Raw genomic sequence first — 17,815 nt, 5'->3', positions numbered from 1 at the left:
ACTTACTCACACCATCAGAATGGCGAGCATTAAAAAGTGTACAAATGACAAATGCTGGAGAGGATGTGGAGAAAAGGGAACTGTCCTATACTGCTTGTGGGAATGCAAGTTGGTACATTCACTATAAAAAACAGTACGGAGATTCTTCAGAAAACTAAAAATAGAATTGCCATATGGTTCAGCAACCCCACTCTTGGGCATATATCTGGATAAAACTATAATTCCAAATGATGCATGCACCCCAATATTCATAGCACTATTCACTATAGCCAAAACATGGAAAAAAACTAAATGTCTATCAACAAATGAATCAATAGAGAAGATGTGGTACATATATACAATGGAATACTACTAAGCCATAAAAAATGAAATAATGCCATTGGCAGCAACATGGATGCAACTAGACACTATCATACTAAGTAAGTTAGAAAGAGAAAGACAAATACCATATGATGTCACTTATATGTGGAATCTAAAATACGGCACAAATGAACTTATGTATGAAACAGAAACAGAATTACTGACATAGAGAACAGACCTGTAGTTGTCAAGGGGTCGGGGGAGAGGAAGGACTGGGAGTTTGGGGTTGGTAGATGCAAACGATTACACTTAGAATGGATAAACAACAGGGTCCTAATGTATAACACATGGAACTGTATTCAATATCTACTGATAAACCATAATGAAAAATAATATAAAAAAGAATGTATATATGTGCATAACTGAGTCACTTTGCTATACAGCAGAGATTGGCACATTTTAAATCAACTATACTTAATTTTTAAAAATTGAAGGAAAAATATTTGTCTTGTGGCCAGACCAAAATAAATAATTTTTAAAGTTTATGATCAAATAAATATTTATTTATCTATATTTTCATACTGGTAAGCAGTACAGTGCTTTTTGCATGATAGCAGCAGAGCTTTGTCATGGCAGAAACCATATATCAGGCAACGTCTAAAGACAGATATTGACATATACTCACTATTGATACTATGTATAAAATAGATAATTAATGAGGACCTACTTTATAGCACAGGGAACTCTACACAAAGCTCTGTGGTGACCTAAATGGGAAGGAAATCCAATAAAGGGGGCTTACATATGTAAACATATAGCTGATTCACTTTGCTGTCCAGTAGAATTAACACAACATTGTAAAGCAAGTATACTCCAATAAAAATTAATAAAACCTTTTTAAAAATATTTACTATGTGGCCTTTTAAAAAGTTTGCTAACTGTTGCTTTAAACCATCAGACAAATTCTTCCAAAATAACCATACTATGTCTGGACTCTTTAGCAACTGCCCCTTCAGAACAGCTTACCTTGGGACCTCTAACAGAATCCATGTGGCTGGGAAAAATTAGGTAATGCTATTCTTGGAATCGGTTACATTTGCGGTTGATATCACTAGGAGCTAATGATTAAACTCAATTAATTTCATTTAGGTCTTACTAAGGACAAAGTCTTTCAATAGCTCAGGCTCAAAGAACTCTGATATAAAAATGAAGTTTGTATAATCAAAACTGTATAGATCCACAGAGTGATACGCTTACACTCAGGATCTGTCCTCTGCCCTATCTGAGATTGCTCATTCCTTGTTAGTCTGGGAGCTCAGACTAAATAATGTACCACTTGTCTCCATCAAGCTCCTTGTTTTAGGATTTCACATATTCCTTTCACACAGAACATGTATCTCAAGTCATTTTAATACATTTGTAAGTGTGATTATTAGATTAAAATTTTTTTCTCAAAAAAATCTGTAATCTTTATGATAATTGTCACCATGTCAATTTCTTGTTCCTTAACAGATTCCTTGAAAGGACTGATGATGAAGCTCCAATATTTTGGCCCCCTGACGCTAAGAGACAACTCATTGGAAAAGACTCTGATGCTGGGGAAGAGTGAAGGCAAAAGGAGAAGAGAGTGGCAGAGGATGAGACGCTAAAAAAGCATCACCGACTCAGTCGACATGAGTTTGACCAAACTCCAGGACATAATGAAGGACAGGGAAGCCTGCCATGCTGCAGTCAATGGAGTTGCAAAGTCGGACATGACTTGGCAACTGAACAACAACTACAACAACATACTCCTTAGGAATTCCTTATATTCCTGAAGAACTTATTACAGTGTGGGGCACAGAGGAAATCCTCAACAAACATCTTTTGAGTGGTATTTATTGTCTATTTAGCAACAAGTATTTATTGCTGTTTACCCCGCATAATACTAGGTTGCAAATTTCTTTTGACTCTTCTCAGAGCCCATCAATGGGGCCCGCATTTATTGGAAATTCAGTGACTCTTCTTTGATAAACTCAAAGTCCAATCAAGTTTGATTTAACAACAGCCAACTAGAGATACCATCTCTGCTACTCATTTTATAGACAATGATGTCACCCAGCAGCTCAAATAAACTTGGTGGCAGCTGTTATTTCACATGAGTGATAATATTTTCATCTCCTAGTCTTCTAAAATAAAAGGCCAGTAGACTGTAAAAACAGCATTAACCATTCTACTACCAGAAGGCCACTGTTTCCTTGTCACCCAGCAATTACTTCTGCTAGATTCCAACAGTTTGCTTTGTCTTTTCTGAATGTGCTCTTTACAGACACTGAAATGCAGCTAGGAATTGCAATGCCAAGTACTATGTTTTTTTTTTTTTAGCAATTTCCATGTTAATAAAGGTTTACAAATAGGACCACCACAAGGGAGATGAGAATAAATGATGCTAACAGTAGCAGTGAGAAAGGAAATGTAGAAATTATCTCAGTTTTTATCAAAACATCTTCCGTGGACTAGTCATGTGGTAAGAAGCTCCAAGAAGAAGTGCTATGATCATGTGAATTTGGGGAAAATCACAAAGAATGGGACCATCTTGAAGATGGGCAAAGTGTGTTACCATGTTCAACACTTCAAGAAACTTTCTACAGTTACAGAAATGTGACACAATTCAACTCAAGAAGTAGAGATTGCTAGTGCTCATTCATATCTGGGTTTTTTTCTACCTTTCCTAGGCAAAGGAAGAATCTCAACATTTTGCCATAGGGTGGAACCCTAAGGCTAGTTCCAGTCAATGAAATGTGAGTGTGTGTGTGTGACTAGTGTCACTTTCAAGTAGAGGCAAAGAAAGGCTTCTGTGTGGGCTTCCAGATCAGTAATTTCATACAAGGAAATCATGAGTGCCATGATGTTCCAAAGACAGAGCCATTTGATGGGAATACATCATGCCACTAAGTCACCCCATGGAAGCCGGCTGCCCTGGGAAGTTTCCCAGGTATCACAGGACTTCGAATAAGCAAAAAAAAAAAAAAAAAATCCTTTTTTAAACCACTGACTCTTCAGAATTCATTTGTTACCACAGCATAGCCTACCCTCATTTATCAAATAGTTCTTAAATTGATTTAACTACAGAATTCTTTATTCTCACAAAAATATATATATCACAAAGAAAAATTATTACAGGGAAATGTACTGGGAATCACCATGATATCTAAAATAGTTTTTTTTTTTCTTCCAGGAATCATGGCTAAAAACATTTTGAGCAAATATAGACCAACCTGCAAGAGAGATAGAGGGAGAATTCAAGAGAGGAAATTCAAAAGTGGAAGAGAGGTATGAGAGCAGACAACTGGGTTGAAAATCCAAAAACCAGAGTTCTCCCTGCTTCTGCATCCCCTACGAACTTTCTCCAGTGTTGTAGACCCAATGTTTCTTTCTTCAATAATCCATTTAACAAGTATTCATTGTATACATCCCAAGCGTATTGCATGGTATGAGACACAATTTGGGATTGACACCTTACCCCTGTCTTCCTTAATTATTCTCTCTGGTGGGCTATTTTCTCCAGCAAAGAGGCACTGTCTATCAATCTCCTGACATTTACCTCAAATTGCTCTGTTTTGATGGTGACTCCATGGTAAAGAACCCACAGCATACGAAACAACTGACAAAGAATTAATTTCCAAAATTTACAATCAGCTCATGCAGGTCAATACCAGAAAAACAATCAACCCAATCAAAAAGTGGGCAAAAGACCTAAACAGACATTTCTCCAAAGAAGACATATACATGGCTAATGTGTGTGTGTGTGTGTGTGTGTGTGTCTGTGTTAGTTGTTCAGGCATGTCTGACCCTTTGAGACAAGATGGACTGTACTTGCCAGGCTTCTCTGTCCATGGAATTCTCCAGGCAAGAATACTGGAGTGGGTTGCCATTCCCTTCTCCAGGGGATCTTCCCAACCCAGGAAATTAAACCCAGGTAATAAACACATGAAATGATGCTCAACGTCACTCATTTTTAGAGAAATGCAAATCAAAATCACAATGAGGTATCATTTCACACCAGTCAGAATAGCCATCATCAAAAAGTCCATAAACAATAAATGCCGGAAAAAATGTGGAGAAAAAGGAACCCTCTTACACTGTTGGTGGGAATGCAAACTGGTACAGCCACAATGGAGAACTGTACTATGGAGAACTTCACTATGTGGAGATTCCTTAAAAAACTGGGAATAGAACTGCCATATGATCCAGCAATCCCACTGCTGGTCATATGCCCTAAGGAAACCAGAACTGAAAGACACACATGTACCCCAGTGTTCACTGACCAACTGAGCAAGCATGCATGCATGCATGCACACATTCACGTCCTATCTTGAGAGCCATCCATTCACTTCTACTGAGCAAAGGCTGGAAACATCATGGCCTCCTACACCTCCCAGTACTGAGGCTGCCATGTCTGGAACCCCAGAAAGGCTGGCAGAGGCTTTTACTATCACTGTGGAAGCCAATGACTGCAGCATCAAACCACAGGGGAACTAGATCCATGTGATCACCTGTCTTTAAGAGGCTTCCCTGCAAGGATGTTAGACACTGTATTCCAACCAGAAACCCAGCTAGACCTTCTCTCTTGCAAAGCTTTAAAGTCAGAAAGATAGCCAGGCAAGCGGTAGCCACAGAAGAAACAAATGCACTTCAAGTGGAAGTTGAGATGAAGACAGGAGACATGCATAAGGCAAAGACTCTTGAAGTGGCAAGCTTATCAGATATCTGAGGATGTACTGAGTCAATAACAAATGGCCATCCTGAATGGTGGTCCAGATCTCCATGGCTCCCTGCTGTGGCATCACTGAGACAGTTGCCTAAATGTTCTCACGCATCTTCCAGGTAAACTGAGCCCATCTCAACTCCTTGGCACTGAAAGGAACCTCACCAGTACTTATCAAACTCATATTCCAACTTGCTTGAGAATGGTAACCAGGTGCTAATCCCCTTACTAAGTCCTCCACAGTGCTAAAAAAATAGTAGACTCACGACCTTAGAAATATTTAGAAATATTTACTGATCTATCTAAGTCAATCTCAGCTGCAGAAAGCTTTTAATGAGCTATAAGTGTTTCTGATCTTTTGGAGCTCATATACTTATAAAATAAGAATAATCAAATAATAATATAAATAAATAAAATATGTTATTAATTTTACAGAAATGTAAAATCATAATAAAGTTTACATATAAACTTTTAAAAGTATAACTCTAATATTTGATTGGTTGGATGAGAGGAATATTAAGCACAGTCTTGACAACACTGGAACATGTGGAAACATGGAAAGCAAGGCATAAAGAATCATGTGTGGCACAGTAGTCAAAACCTTCCTTCTTTAATAACTACCATTTAGTATGCCAGGCACATGAGTGGGTGCCTACATATGCTTTCTACTTCAGTCCTTCCAAGATTCCCAGGTCAGAGATGTCATCATTCCCAATTCACAAGTGAGGAAATGGAGGCTCAGAGAGTTCACATCATTAAGCCAAAGTATGTGAGTCCTAGAGTCATAACTCAAATTCTGTTTTTCCCTAGCTCTTTGAATTCTAATTTTTCACTCTTTACACTGTGCTACACTTAGGGGGAAAAGATGAGCTCTTTCAGCCAGTGAACAAAGAAGCGACAGCTAGGGTAGAAAAGCTCACTGTTGTACCATATTTTCACTGTGCAATTCCTAGTAATCTGACAGCAGAAGATTATTTTCCAGAGTGAGTTTCTCATATAGTAGGGGGAAAAGTAATTACCATCTGATTCTACCTCTACCTTTTTATTTTGTCATGGCAAGAAAAAGAAGAAAGAAAAAAGAAAAAGGCAAGATAGCACGGAGTGTTATGTTTTAAAACAATTAAAAATATTGACTAGAAATTAACTTTGTCCCATTAATTTTTTTCAGAAGAAACACGTTCATGTGTTTATACCACAAAAAATTTCTGTTCTGATAACCAGTTTCTACCCATTACTAGGAAAGTATAACAAATGTATCTAAACCTGCTTATTCTATAACTGGTATTATAAAATGTGTCAAGTTTACATATTCTGATAATGTTGTAAAAAATTAAAAACTGAGAAATGCTGGAGATATTGTTCTTTAAAGGAGAAAATACTTATTATCTTATTTTAGAGGTCACAGATGGCTATTGGCAATAATTCTGTTGCATGATATTTAAATGTTTTAAGAATAACAATTAATAACCAGGATGTAATTTCACATTTCTACTATCTTAAAAGGTGAGCTTATTTTAGGATTTAATGTCTCTGAGGTATTCTTACAAGTTGTCGAATTCACTGTACAACAACAAAGATAAAATATAACCAGCATTTAATTGGCAATAAAATTCAGCAATTATTCGGCAATAAAAAAGGAAAGAAATCCTGATACATGTTACAACATGGATGAATCTTGGAAATATTTTGCTTTGTGAAAAAAGCCAGACACAAAAGTCACATCTTCTATGATTCCATTTATATGAAATGTCCAATACAGGCAAAGTCATAGACATAGGAAGTATATTAGTAGCTTTGAGAGAATGGGGGATTGAGTAAGTGAATATGGGGAACAACATGTAATGTGTGATAGGTTTCCTTTTAGGGTGATGAAAATATTCTGCAATTTGATCAAGATTATATTTGCACAACTCTGTGAGTATACTCAAAACCATGGAATTATACACTTAAATGAGAGGATTGCACAGTATGTGAATAACATGTCTGAGTGGTAAAGAATCCACCTGATAAGCAGGAGATGTGAGTTAGATCCCTGGGTCAGCAAGATCTCCTGGAGAAAGAAATGACAATCCACTTCACTATTCTTGCCTGGGAAATCCCATGGACAGAGAAGACTGGCAGGCTTACAGTCTGTGGGGTTGCAAACGAGTTGGACATGACTTGGCAACTAAACAACAATAATAATGCTATTATAAGGGCTTCCCAGGTGGTGCAGTGGTAAAGAATCCACCTGCCAATGCAGGAAATCCAAGAGATCTGGATCATGATCCCTGAGTGGGGAAGACCCCTGGCGTAGGAAATGGCAACCCACTCCAGTATTCCTGAAAATTCCATGGACAGAGGAGCCTGGTGGGCTACAATCCACGGGGTCACAAAAGAGTCTGGAACAACTGAGCATAGCACAGTACAAAGTTATTACACCATATATTAACACATATGTAAGAAATTTAGAAAAATAGTACAGATGAACCTACTTGCAGGACATGAATAGAGATGTAGACATAGAGAACAGACTTGTGGACACAGAGGGCGAAAGAGAGGGTGGGACTAATTAAGATATTAGCACTGACATATACACATTACCTGGAGAAGGCAATGGCATCCCACTCCAATACTCTTTTGCCTGGAAAATCCCATGGGCGGAGGGGCCTGGCAGGCTTCAGTCTATGGGGTCGCTAAGAGTCAGAAACGACTGAACAGCTTCGCTTTCACTTTTCCCTTTCATGCACTGGAGAAGGAACTGGCAACCCACTCCAGTACTCTTGCCTGGAGAATCCTAGGGACAGCAGAGCCTGGTGGGCTGCCGTCTGTGGGGTCTCACAGAGTCGGACATGACTGAAGCGACTTAGCAGCAGCATACACATTACCATGTGCAAAACAGATAGCTAGTGGGAAACTGCTGTGTAGTACAGGGAGCTCACCACCCCAGAGCTCTGTGACAACCTAGAGATGGTGAGATGAAGGCATGGGTGATGGGAGGGAGGCCCAAGAGGGAGGGTATAGATGTATACTTATAGCTGATTCACATTATTATACAGTAGAAACCAACACAACATTGTAAAGTAATTCTCCTCCAATTAACAATAATTTTTTTTTTTTTTTAATTACCAACAGTGTCCAATGGCAGCCTCTCCCTGAACTACTTTTCTCTTCCTTGGTGCTGAGATCACACTCTTTCCTCTGGCTCATGAGGATCTCATCCAGGCCAGGCCATTCCTGCCACTCCCACCACTCAGCCGGCACCCTTCTACCTCAGACGCTACCTCTAACCTACCACCTGACCCACACCGGGCTCAACTCTCCTTGAACATCTGATGGCTGCTCTCATGTGACCACAGGAAGCTTTCCCTGATTCTCCAGAAGCATCCCAGTAAAGAGCATTCATGATCACTCTGTGTACCCACATGTGTATCCTAGCTTTATTACTGTTCGAGGTGTTTCTACTCTTGCTGGTTCCTCCAGAAGGCAGCACAACACCTGGCATGGAATGCATGCTCAGTGAAAATTTCAGAAATGAGTGACTTTCTAAACTTTTTTTTTTTTAAACCATAAAAGGTTTTACTCTCTCCTTGTTTGTTTTCCCATCAAAGAAATGTAGTTAGAATTTTCCTTAAAAACTTGCAAATAAACTGTTTATTCATGGATGTACTAATGGATCTATGGGTATTAACTAAGCAGATCTTTGCTTTTCTTCTCCACTAATTTCTTTCAGAAGATAGTTATCCTCAAGGAAAGTAACCAACAGAACTGCTAAGACAATGTGTGGTTCAAGGAAGAAACATCTCTTCTTTATATGAACAATGTTTCATTTACTTTCTGTGAAAGTTTTCCCCTTGCTTTGTTTCAGGCATCATCACTCAGCAAATATCTCCAGAGAGCCAGATGGGTACAGAGGAGAGCACAGCAGTTAGGAGTAAGTCAAATCCAGCCTCATAAACTGAGTTCAAACATAACCGCCTCCTTTTGCAAGCTACTTGACCTCTTTAAGCGTCGGTTTTCTCACGTATATGGTGGTGGTGGTGGTTTAGTCACTGTCATGTCCGACTCTCTGTGACCCCACGGACTGTAGCCCACCAGAATTCTCTGTCCATGGAATTCTCCAGGCAAGAATATTGGAGTGGGTTGCCATTTCCTACTCCAAGGCCCATGTATATGATGAGACTAGTAACACGCAATTCCATGAAGTTGTTCTGATGACTAAATGAAATGCATCTAGTATACAGGGTGGACAAACAAGGTCCTACCGTATAGCACAGGAAACTATATGTGATACTCTGCAATTAATAATAATGGAAAAGAACATGAAAAAGAATATATATAGACATATATTTGTGTTTATATATATGTATATAAAAAACTGAGTCACTTTGCTATATAGCACAAATTAAACACAATGGTGTAAATCAATAAATTTAAAAAAAAAATAAAATGAGACACATCGATAAAGCAGTTAGCATAGAACCCGATGGATACACACTAATGATGATAATAACAATGATTCCTTTACCATCAAGAAACCTGCAAGCCTTTAGGGGAGGGGATGGCCATAAAGAAACACCATTAAAATAGTTACCATTCAAGATAAAAAACAATCTCCCTGCCAGGATAAATTCTACTAATAATCTCTGCATAAGTTCTCCAATATAAATATTTAAGAGTGTTTTCTACAACAAACAGAATTGTTTATAATGGACTTTTAAAAAGCAACCACTAAAACCAACTAAAATATCCATTAATGCAGAATCATTTTAATTAAATTATGCTGTGCCCATATGATATGCTAGAGCATGGTTGTTAAAAATATGAAGAGAGCTGTTTAAAAACTGAGAAACTGCAACCCTTTTCTTAGCTCTCTCAGCTCTTTCTATTACTTCTATTTCACCTTTAATTAAGAAGAAAGAAGCAATGGCACTCCTCGTTTATTCTTCAAAATCATTTAACAAAGACATTTATATTAAAAATGAAGAGGAGGTATACGTGCTCAGTACTTAAAGATACCTCAGATATATTAAGTGAAAAAAGTAAAGAATAAAATAATAGGTACAACATAAACCCTCTTGTGTATATGAAAATATATAAAAATAGGCACAGAAGTAGGTCACATCTAGTGGGAAGAATCGAGAACTATTTTACAGTGGATTTGGGCAACTGGAGATGGCAAACTTGAGAAGGGATTTCCAGGCTGAGCAAAGTGTGGGCACGAGGACCTGGAGGTAGACAGGCATAGGGAGAGAGAGGTGAAAGTGTGCAGATTCCAGAGGCAAACAATCAGGGAAGGTGCACAGGTAACATGATTTGAGTTTTGAGGCAGGCGTTAGGCTGAATGTGTAGGAGTTTCAGTAGCAGATGGGGGCATCTAGACTTTGTCTAGTAGGCACTAGGAAATTACAGAAGACTTGTAAAGAGGGAATAATATGATCAGAGTTGCATTAAGGCTGCCCACGTGGAGGGGTATGTAGGCAAGAGTGGAGGGAACAAAGAATGAAGTAATGCATTAGGATACAACTACAAGTTGCCCAGTTTCTCCCTCAGCATATTACAAATGCTGTGTTGATAAACCTTCAGTTTTACTTCCTAATATAATGCATGTACTGCTTACATATGAAATACACCACATTGAATGGATTCAGTGATTCCTTTAGAAAATTCCTGATAGATGTTCCACACAATCTAAAATTACTGATCTCCATTCAATAATCAATTCTCAGCAGATATCATTTTTCAAAGAAATGCTATATTGCCAGTTAAATGAAAGGAAGTGAGATCATTAAAACTGTTTCCTAAGTAATGCATTTTAAATGAAAGGCTCTTTTGAGTCTTTGGGGGAAAAAATATCAAAAGTTAAACTGAAACATTCAGGGAAAGCTCAAATTAATATGTCAATTCTGTCAACATTCAAATTTCTGAGTACAAACCTGGAAGTAACAGCACATATGGTGATTTACTGCTCCCTAGCTATAATTTTAACTGTTTGCTGAAATCACAAAAGAAATGTTATGACAGAAGTTTTCATCACTATTTCAGTGTAAAATATACAAATCTTATAACTTCTCCATTTTGTTTTGGAGATCAATATATTACACTAGGAACCATCAGTGATTTTCATTAAATATGTTCAATGAGGTTGAACTGGAAAAAAATGACAGGTCAGTATGCACCAATTTTGTCCTCACAGTGACAAACGTAATATCTCTCTGTGGACATTATGTATTTCCCTGTCTTTCATCAAAAAGACAATGAACCTTTGAATTATAGGTAAATGAAATTACATGGTTAAAACTCAATAAAACTCTAAGAAAGATTATGCAGCATCAACTGCTGAGATTTACATTTCCTATTTATCTGTTGCCATTGAGGAACTGCCATCAGTGCTCTGGTGAGGAAAAAAAAGTATATGCATATGAATGCTGAACTAGGTCCATAAAAGAGAACTTGACAGAATCACACATACTCTATCCTTCTGTGGGTTAAAGAGTTTTAAAATCTTTGTCTCCTAGAACTTAGCTTTATGCTCTATACCACTAGGTGAATGGGAGATATTCATTGGATGGACAAAGAGACAGAGTTTGCAGAGATGGATTATGTAGAAATGGATAGTGGATTGAAGACAGTACCATTTCACGCTATGGTCTTCATTCCATTAAGAAGAATTTATCAATATACATGTACAGAAACATATAAAAATATGACATGTTGAAAAAATAAGCATCTGTTTACTATCTGTTAAACTCATAAGATACTTGTGTCTAACATTTATCTATCTACCCATCCATCCATCCATCCATCATCTATCTTTAAAGATGCATAATAAAACACCTCGGACAGTTATTTCTAAATTTCCTTTAAAAAGATTGAGCTAGGCATCATCTACTTTAAAAGTGTTAATTATGGAGTATAGGTAGTATTGGTATAAAATTTAATTTTTATTTTAATGATGAAGTAATATAGGCATTCCCAAGAAAGTCACTGATAAGATGAAACTTTCCACTGTCATAACCAGCATCTTAAGTTGCAACAAGAATCTGAAGATAGGAAATTATGATTCTTTTTTTTCTTCTATATAATAAATGCTATATAATTACATTATGACTAATGCAACAAATGAAGAAAAGATATAGAGGGCATAAAAATAAGGAAAACAATGTAGATGCATTCGGTTTTTAACATGTCACTCAAATAAAGACAATGTGAAAAGTTAGATGATTCCCAATAAGTATAAAAATCAATAGTGTTCTTATATATCAAAAATAACCAACAGGAAAAATTGAGAAAGTATTCTAATTATAACAACAATAAAAAACAAAAAAATATTTAGTGAGGTCCTCAAAAGAAATAGGTAGAAATATTATGGAAAAAATTAGAAAACACGAATAAGCATAAAAAAAAATAAAACTATAAAAATTATGGAAGAAAAGATGGAAGATTTTCTCTATAGCCTAGGTATAGAGAATGACTTCCTATTCATGAATCAAAATGCAGTTGCAGTAAAAAATTTAAAAAAAAAAGTCTGGTGCATTTGAGTACATAAAAATATTAAAATTTAAAGTGTGAATTATATTTTAAGCCAGAAAACAAAGTTTTTGCATGGAAAACAACACAACATACAATGTCAAAACACATAAAATTAAGACAAGATATTTGCAATAATATCCGCAATATTACCTTTTAACATTTTTAATTTTTAAATATGGGGAAATAAAAACACAGAAACATAATGGAAAAGAAGGCAAAAGATACTTCATAAAAAGTTTTCAGAATGGTTTTTAAATATATGAAAAGATGTTCATTTTCATATTCAGTAAGAGAAACCATAAAGGACAGAAATGGTATGGACCTAAAAGTAGAAGATATTAAGAAGAGGTGGCAAGAATACTCAGAAGAACTATACAAAAAAGATCTTCATGACCCAGATAATCACGATGGTGTGATCACTCACCTAGGGCCAGACATCCTGGAATGTGAAGTCAAGTGGGCCTTAGGAAGCATCACTACAAACAAAGCTAATGGAGGTGATGGAATTCCAGTTGAGCTATTTCAAATCCTAAAAGATGATGCTATGAAAGTGCTGCATTCACTATGACAGCAAATTTGGAAAACTCAGCAGTGGTCACAGAATTGGAAAAGGTCAGTTTTCATTTCAATCCCTAAGAAGGCAATGTCAAAGAATGCTCAAGCTACTGCACAATTGCACTCATCTCACACGCTAGTAAAGTAATTCTCAAAATTCTCCAAGCCAGGCTTCAACAATATGTGAACTGTGAACTTCCAGATGTTCAAGCTGGTTTTAGAAAAGGCAGAAGACCAGAGATCAAAGTGCCAACATCCGCTGGATCATCGAAAAAGCAAGAGAGTTCCAGAAAAACATCTATTTCTGCTTTATTGACTATGCCAAAGCCTTTGACTGTGTGGATCACAATAAATCATGGAAAATTCTTCAAGAGATGGGAATACCTTACCACCTGACCTGCCTCTTGAGAAATCTATATGCAGGTCAGGAAGCAACAGTTAGAACTGAACATAGAATGACAGGTTCCAAATAGGAAAAGCAGTATGTCAAGGCTGCATATTGTCATCCTGCTTATTTAACTTCTATGCAGAGTACATCATTAGAAATGCTAGGCTGGATGAAGAACAAGCTGGAATCCAGATTGCTGGGAGAAATATCAATAACCTCAGTTATGCAGATGACACCACCCAGAAAGCAAAGAAGAACTTAAGAGCCTCTTGATGAAAGTGAAAGAGGAGAGTGAAAAAGTTGGCTTAAAACTCAACATTCAGAAAACTAAGATCATGGCATCTGGTCCCATCACTTCATGGCAAATAGATGGGGAAACAGTGGAAACAGTGGCAGACTTTATTTTGGGGGGCTCCAAAATCACTGCAGATGCTGACTGCAACCATGAAATAAAAAGATGCTACTCCTTGGAAGAAAAGTTATGACCAACCTGGATAGCATATTAAAAAGCAGAGACATTACTTTGCCAACAAAGGTCCGTCTAGTCAAGGCTATGATTTTTCCAATAGTCATGTGAGAATTGGACCATAAAGAAGGCTAAGTGCTGAAGAATTGATGCTTTTGAACTGTGGTGTTGGAGAAGACTCTTGAGAGTCCCTTGGACTGTAAGGAGATCCAACCAGTCCATCCTAAAGGAAATCAGTCCTGAATGTTCATTGGAACGACTGATGTTGAAACTGAAACTCCAATACTTTGGCCACCTGATGCGAAGAGCTGACTCATTGGAAAAGACCCTGATGCTGGGAAAGATTGAAGGCGAGAGGAGAAGGGGACCCCAGAGGATGAGATGGTTGGATGGCATCACCGACACGATGGACATGAGTTTGAGTAAATTCTGAGAGTTGGTGATGGACAGGGAGGCCTGGTGTGCAGCAGTCCATGGGGTCGCAAAGGGTCGGACACAACTGAGCGACTTAACTACTGACTGACCATGCCTTCCTCCAGGAGATCTTCCTGACCCAGGGATCGAACCTGCATCTCTTATAGCTCTGACATCTCCTGCATTGGCAAGCAGGTTCTTTACCACCAGTGTCACCTAGGAAGCCCCCACCCCAACCCCTACCTCTTGCCAAAAGTCTCTATAATTACATATGTCAAAGTTGAAATTTCTGTCTCTTGGCAAGTACTTCATATTTTCAATAAGTAATATTGGAATAATATTATAACAATTTGAGAAAAATTAAGCTAGATTCTTAAAGAATAACCAAAACATTTCAGGTACAAATAAGTGAGCATAAACAAATGAAAATACACACACATACACACACACACACACACACACACATACATTCAATGAAAGGAAAATACTGAATAATAAATATCTAACTAAAGAATTGAGAATTCCATAGTTTCCCTGATGGCTTAGTGGTAAAGAATCCGTTTGCTGATGCAGGAGACATGAGTGTGATCCCTGGTCTGGAAATTTTCCACATGCTCCACAACAAGAGAAGCCACCACAATGAGAAGCCCCCACACCACAACTAGAGAGTAACTCCAACTCACAGCAACCAGAGAAGAGCCTGTGCAGCAATGAAGATCCTGCACAGCCAAAAATAAATAAATAAATATTTTTTTTAAAAAAGAATTAGGAATTTTTAAAGTATAGAGACAAATTATAAAACTATTAATGAAAATATTAATTATTCTGACATAGAAATAAAAGACTGCTACATGTAGAATATTACCATAAATAAAATTAAGTGCATATAAAAAAATTGAAAAAAATTCCTATCAGTTACAGCAGATAAAAGTGTAACCAATAATGATTTACTCATTGGCTGAGTGCCATGGACTGTAAGCTGAGAGCTAGTGATAGAGCAAAATGCGTCCTCTATAAGGCAGGAATGAGTTGATAGAAGACAGCACAGAGTCTTAGGGGTCTTTAGCACATAAGAGCCAACAAGGGCCCAGCCAGAACAGAACTTCATGGAATTTTTACCAAGTCAAAGTACACCAGGATACAAGTTACACTAACCAAAGACTCTAACACCAAGCCCAAGTAAATTATTGAACTACATCACAGCAAACTGCTAGGTGAGGAATTTTGCCTCAGAGACCAAAGGGACAGAGGACTCCTACTAGTCCCAATCTGCATTTGGTCACCTAAGACACTGCTACTCCATGTGGGGAGGATGGGTCAGGAGCATCACCTAGGAGCTTGTGAGAAACGTAACAGCTCAGGCCCAATGCACACCGACTGACTTATTTAATGCATTTTAACAGGGTCCCAATCAACTCATAAGCATCTTAAAATTTGAGAAGTACTGAATGAGGCCGCACCCTTAACCCCTACATCCAGGCACTATCTCAAAAAGAGAAATGGGGAGAAGGCGTTTGAGATATAGAACACCCTGACCAGAGATCAGAACCCTTACTATTTAGGTGGAGAAAATTATTAGCTTAAGGTAAAATTTAATTGAAAGTTTGGGCCATAATATAAAGAATCTATTTGTGCCCACGCATCTGTGTGTTCTTGCAGGACTGACCTGGCAGCAAGAAAGGCAAAGAGCATGGTAGGGCACATGCAGGTCAGGTGGTGAGCAGGACCAGAGCAAATGAGTAAGACTTCGCATTTCACTGACCTTGTGCTCATATCACTGAATCCACTGTTTTATTCTTTAGATTCCACATATACATGATACACAGTATTTGTCTTTCTCTGACATACTTCTCTAAGCACAGAACACTCTAACTATGTTGCAAATGGCAGGGTTTCATTCTTCATTATGGCTGAATTGTGTTCCTTTGTGTGAATATTGTTCCACTATTTATAAGTGACTGAACTGTAAGTCACATAACCTCTCTAAGCCACAGTTTCCTAATCTATGGTGTGTGGATAATACACATCTAGAATCCATAATCCACAATTCTGAACCAAAAGATCTGAAAAAGAAACGGTTTTCAGAGTTTATTTGGTAGCAAATCTAACCTGACATGAACTCACCTGGTGGTAAAATGTGACCTGAAAGAACATAGGACCATGAATAGTCTTTATTTATTCCATTTAGGATGATGATATATGCATTTTACAGGTTTTTCTGACATCAGAAAAGCATATGGGGACTTCCCTGGTGGTCCAGTGGTCAGGACCCCGCTTCCACTGCAGGGGACAGGGGTTTGATCCCTGGTCAGGGAACTAAGATGCCACATGCTGTGCTGGCATGGTCAAATAAAATGAAATCTAATGTCTAACTGGAGAAGGCAATGGCACCCCACTCCAGTACTCTTGCCTGGAAAATCCCATGGACGGAGGAGCCTGGTAGGCTACAGTCCATGGGGTCGCTAAGAGTCGGACGACTGAGCGACTTCACTTTCACTTTTCCCTTTCATGCACTGGAGAAGGAAATGGCAACCCACTCCAGTATTCTTGCCTGGAGAATCCCAGGGACGGCGGAGCCTGGTGGGCTGCCGTCTGTGGGGTCGCACAGAGTCGGACACGACTGAAGCGACTTAGCAGCAGCAGCAGCAGCAATATCTAACTGTTAAAAAAAAAAAAAAGCATATGACTTGATGAAGGCTTCTGTCTGGGATCCCAGCAGAATATGTACATTGTATTACCTTTCTTAAAAAAAAAAAAAAAAAAAACTGAATTCTAAAACACACCTGGCTTGTAGAATTTGGGTAAGGGATTGAATATTGAAAATCATTACAAGAATTTAACACATGAAGTATCTAGTTCAATGTCTAGAACAAAGTGGATGCCTAAAATAAACTAATTTCCTCTTCTCTCTTTCTTCATTCCTAAATCTCTCACTTAAAAAGTAACTATAGAAAAGATGCATAAAAATGCACATTATAATCATTAAACTTTTAATATCTTTCTCTAAGATATGCAAGTTAGTCATGATTTTGTTTGGTAAAGAAATGAAACTAAGCATAATGAAACTGTGTGAATGAGCCATAAACATAAAACCAGCCATAACAATATATACCACCAACAACACTTTCTGGAAAAGGCAGTCATGAGGAGTACATCATTACTAACATGAGGCTTGGTATCAGGCAGCTTTGGGTTCAGTTCAGGCTTTGCTTCTAACCATCTGCATGACAGCAGGTGAGTTACTTAGATAAACAAATTAACTTCACCAAGCCTCAGTTTTCTAAACTGTAAAATAGGCATTAAAAGTGTCCCTCTCACCCCCATGATTGTGCCAAAGATTAAATCAGATGATGTACGTAAAGCACAATCCTTGTCACATCACTGTATGGTAACAGTAGTCAGTTCAGTCACTCAGTCATGTCCAACTCTTTCT

General features: G+C 37.8%; 1 protein-coding gene across 8 annotated transcripts in view; it reads right to left on the bottom strand.

Annotated features, from left to right (window-relative positions):
- Positions 1 to 17,815, bottom strand: part of LOC145510507 (uncharacterized) — a 546,282-nt gene that overhangs the window by 217,310 nt on the left and 311,157 nt on the right. The gene's annotated exons all lie outside the window — the stretch shown is intronic.

This window comes from Giraffa tippelskirchi, chromosome 6 (genome assembly GCF_054371585.1).
Source record: "Giraffa tippelskirchi isolate mGirTip1 chromosome 6, T2T-mGirTip1v1.2.pri, whole genome shotgun sequence".
Lineage (NCBI taxonomy): Eukaryota > Metazoa > Chordata > Mammalia > Artiodactyla > Giraffidae > Giraffa > Giraffa tippelskirchi.
The sequence above is the reverse complement of the archived record's forward strand: the minus strand, read 5'-3'. Positions and strand labels throughout refer to the sequence as shown.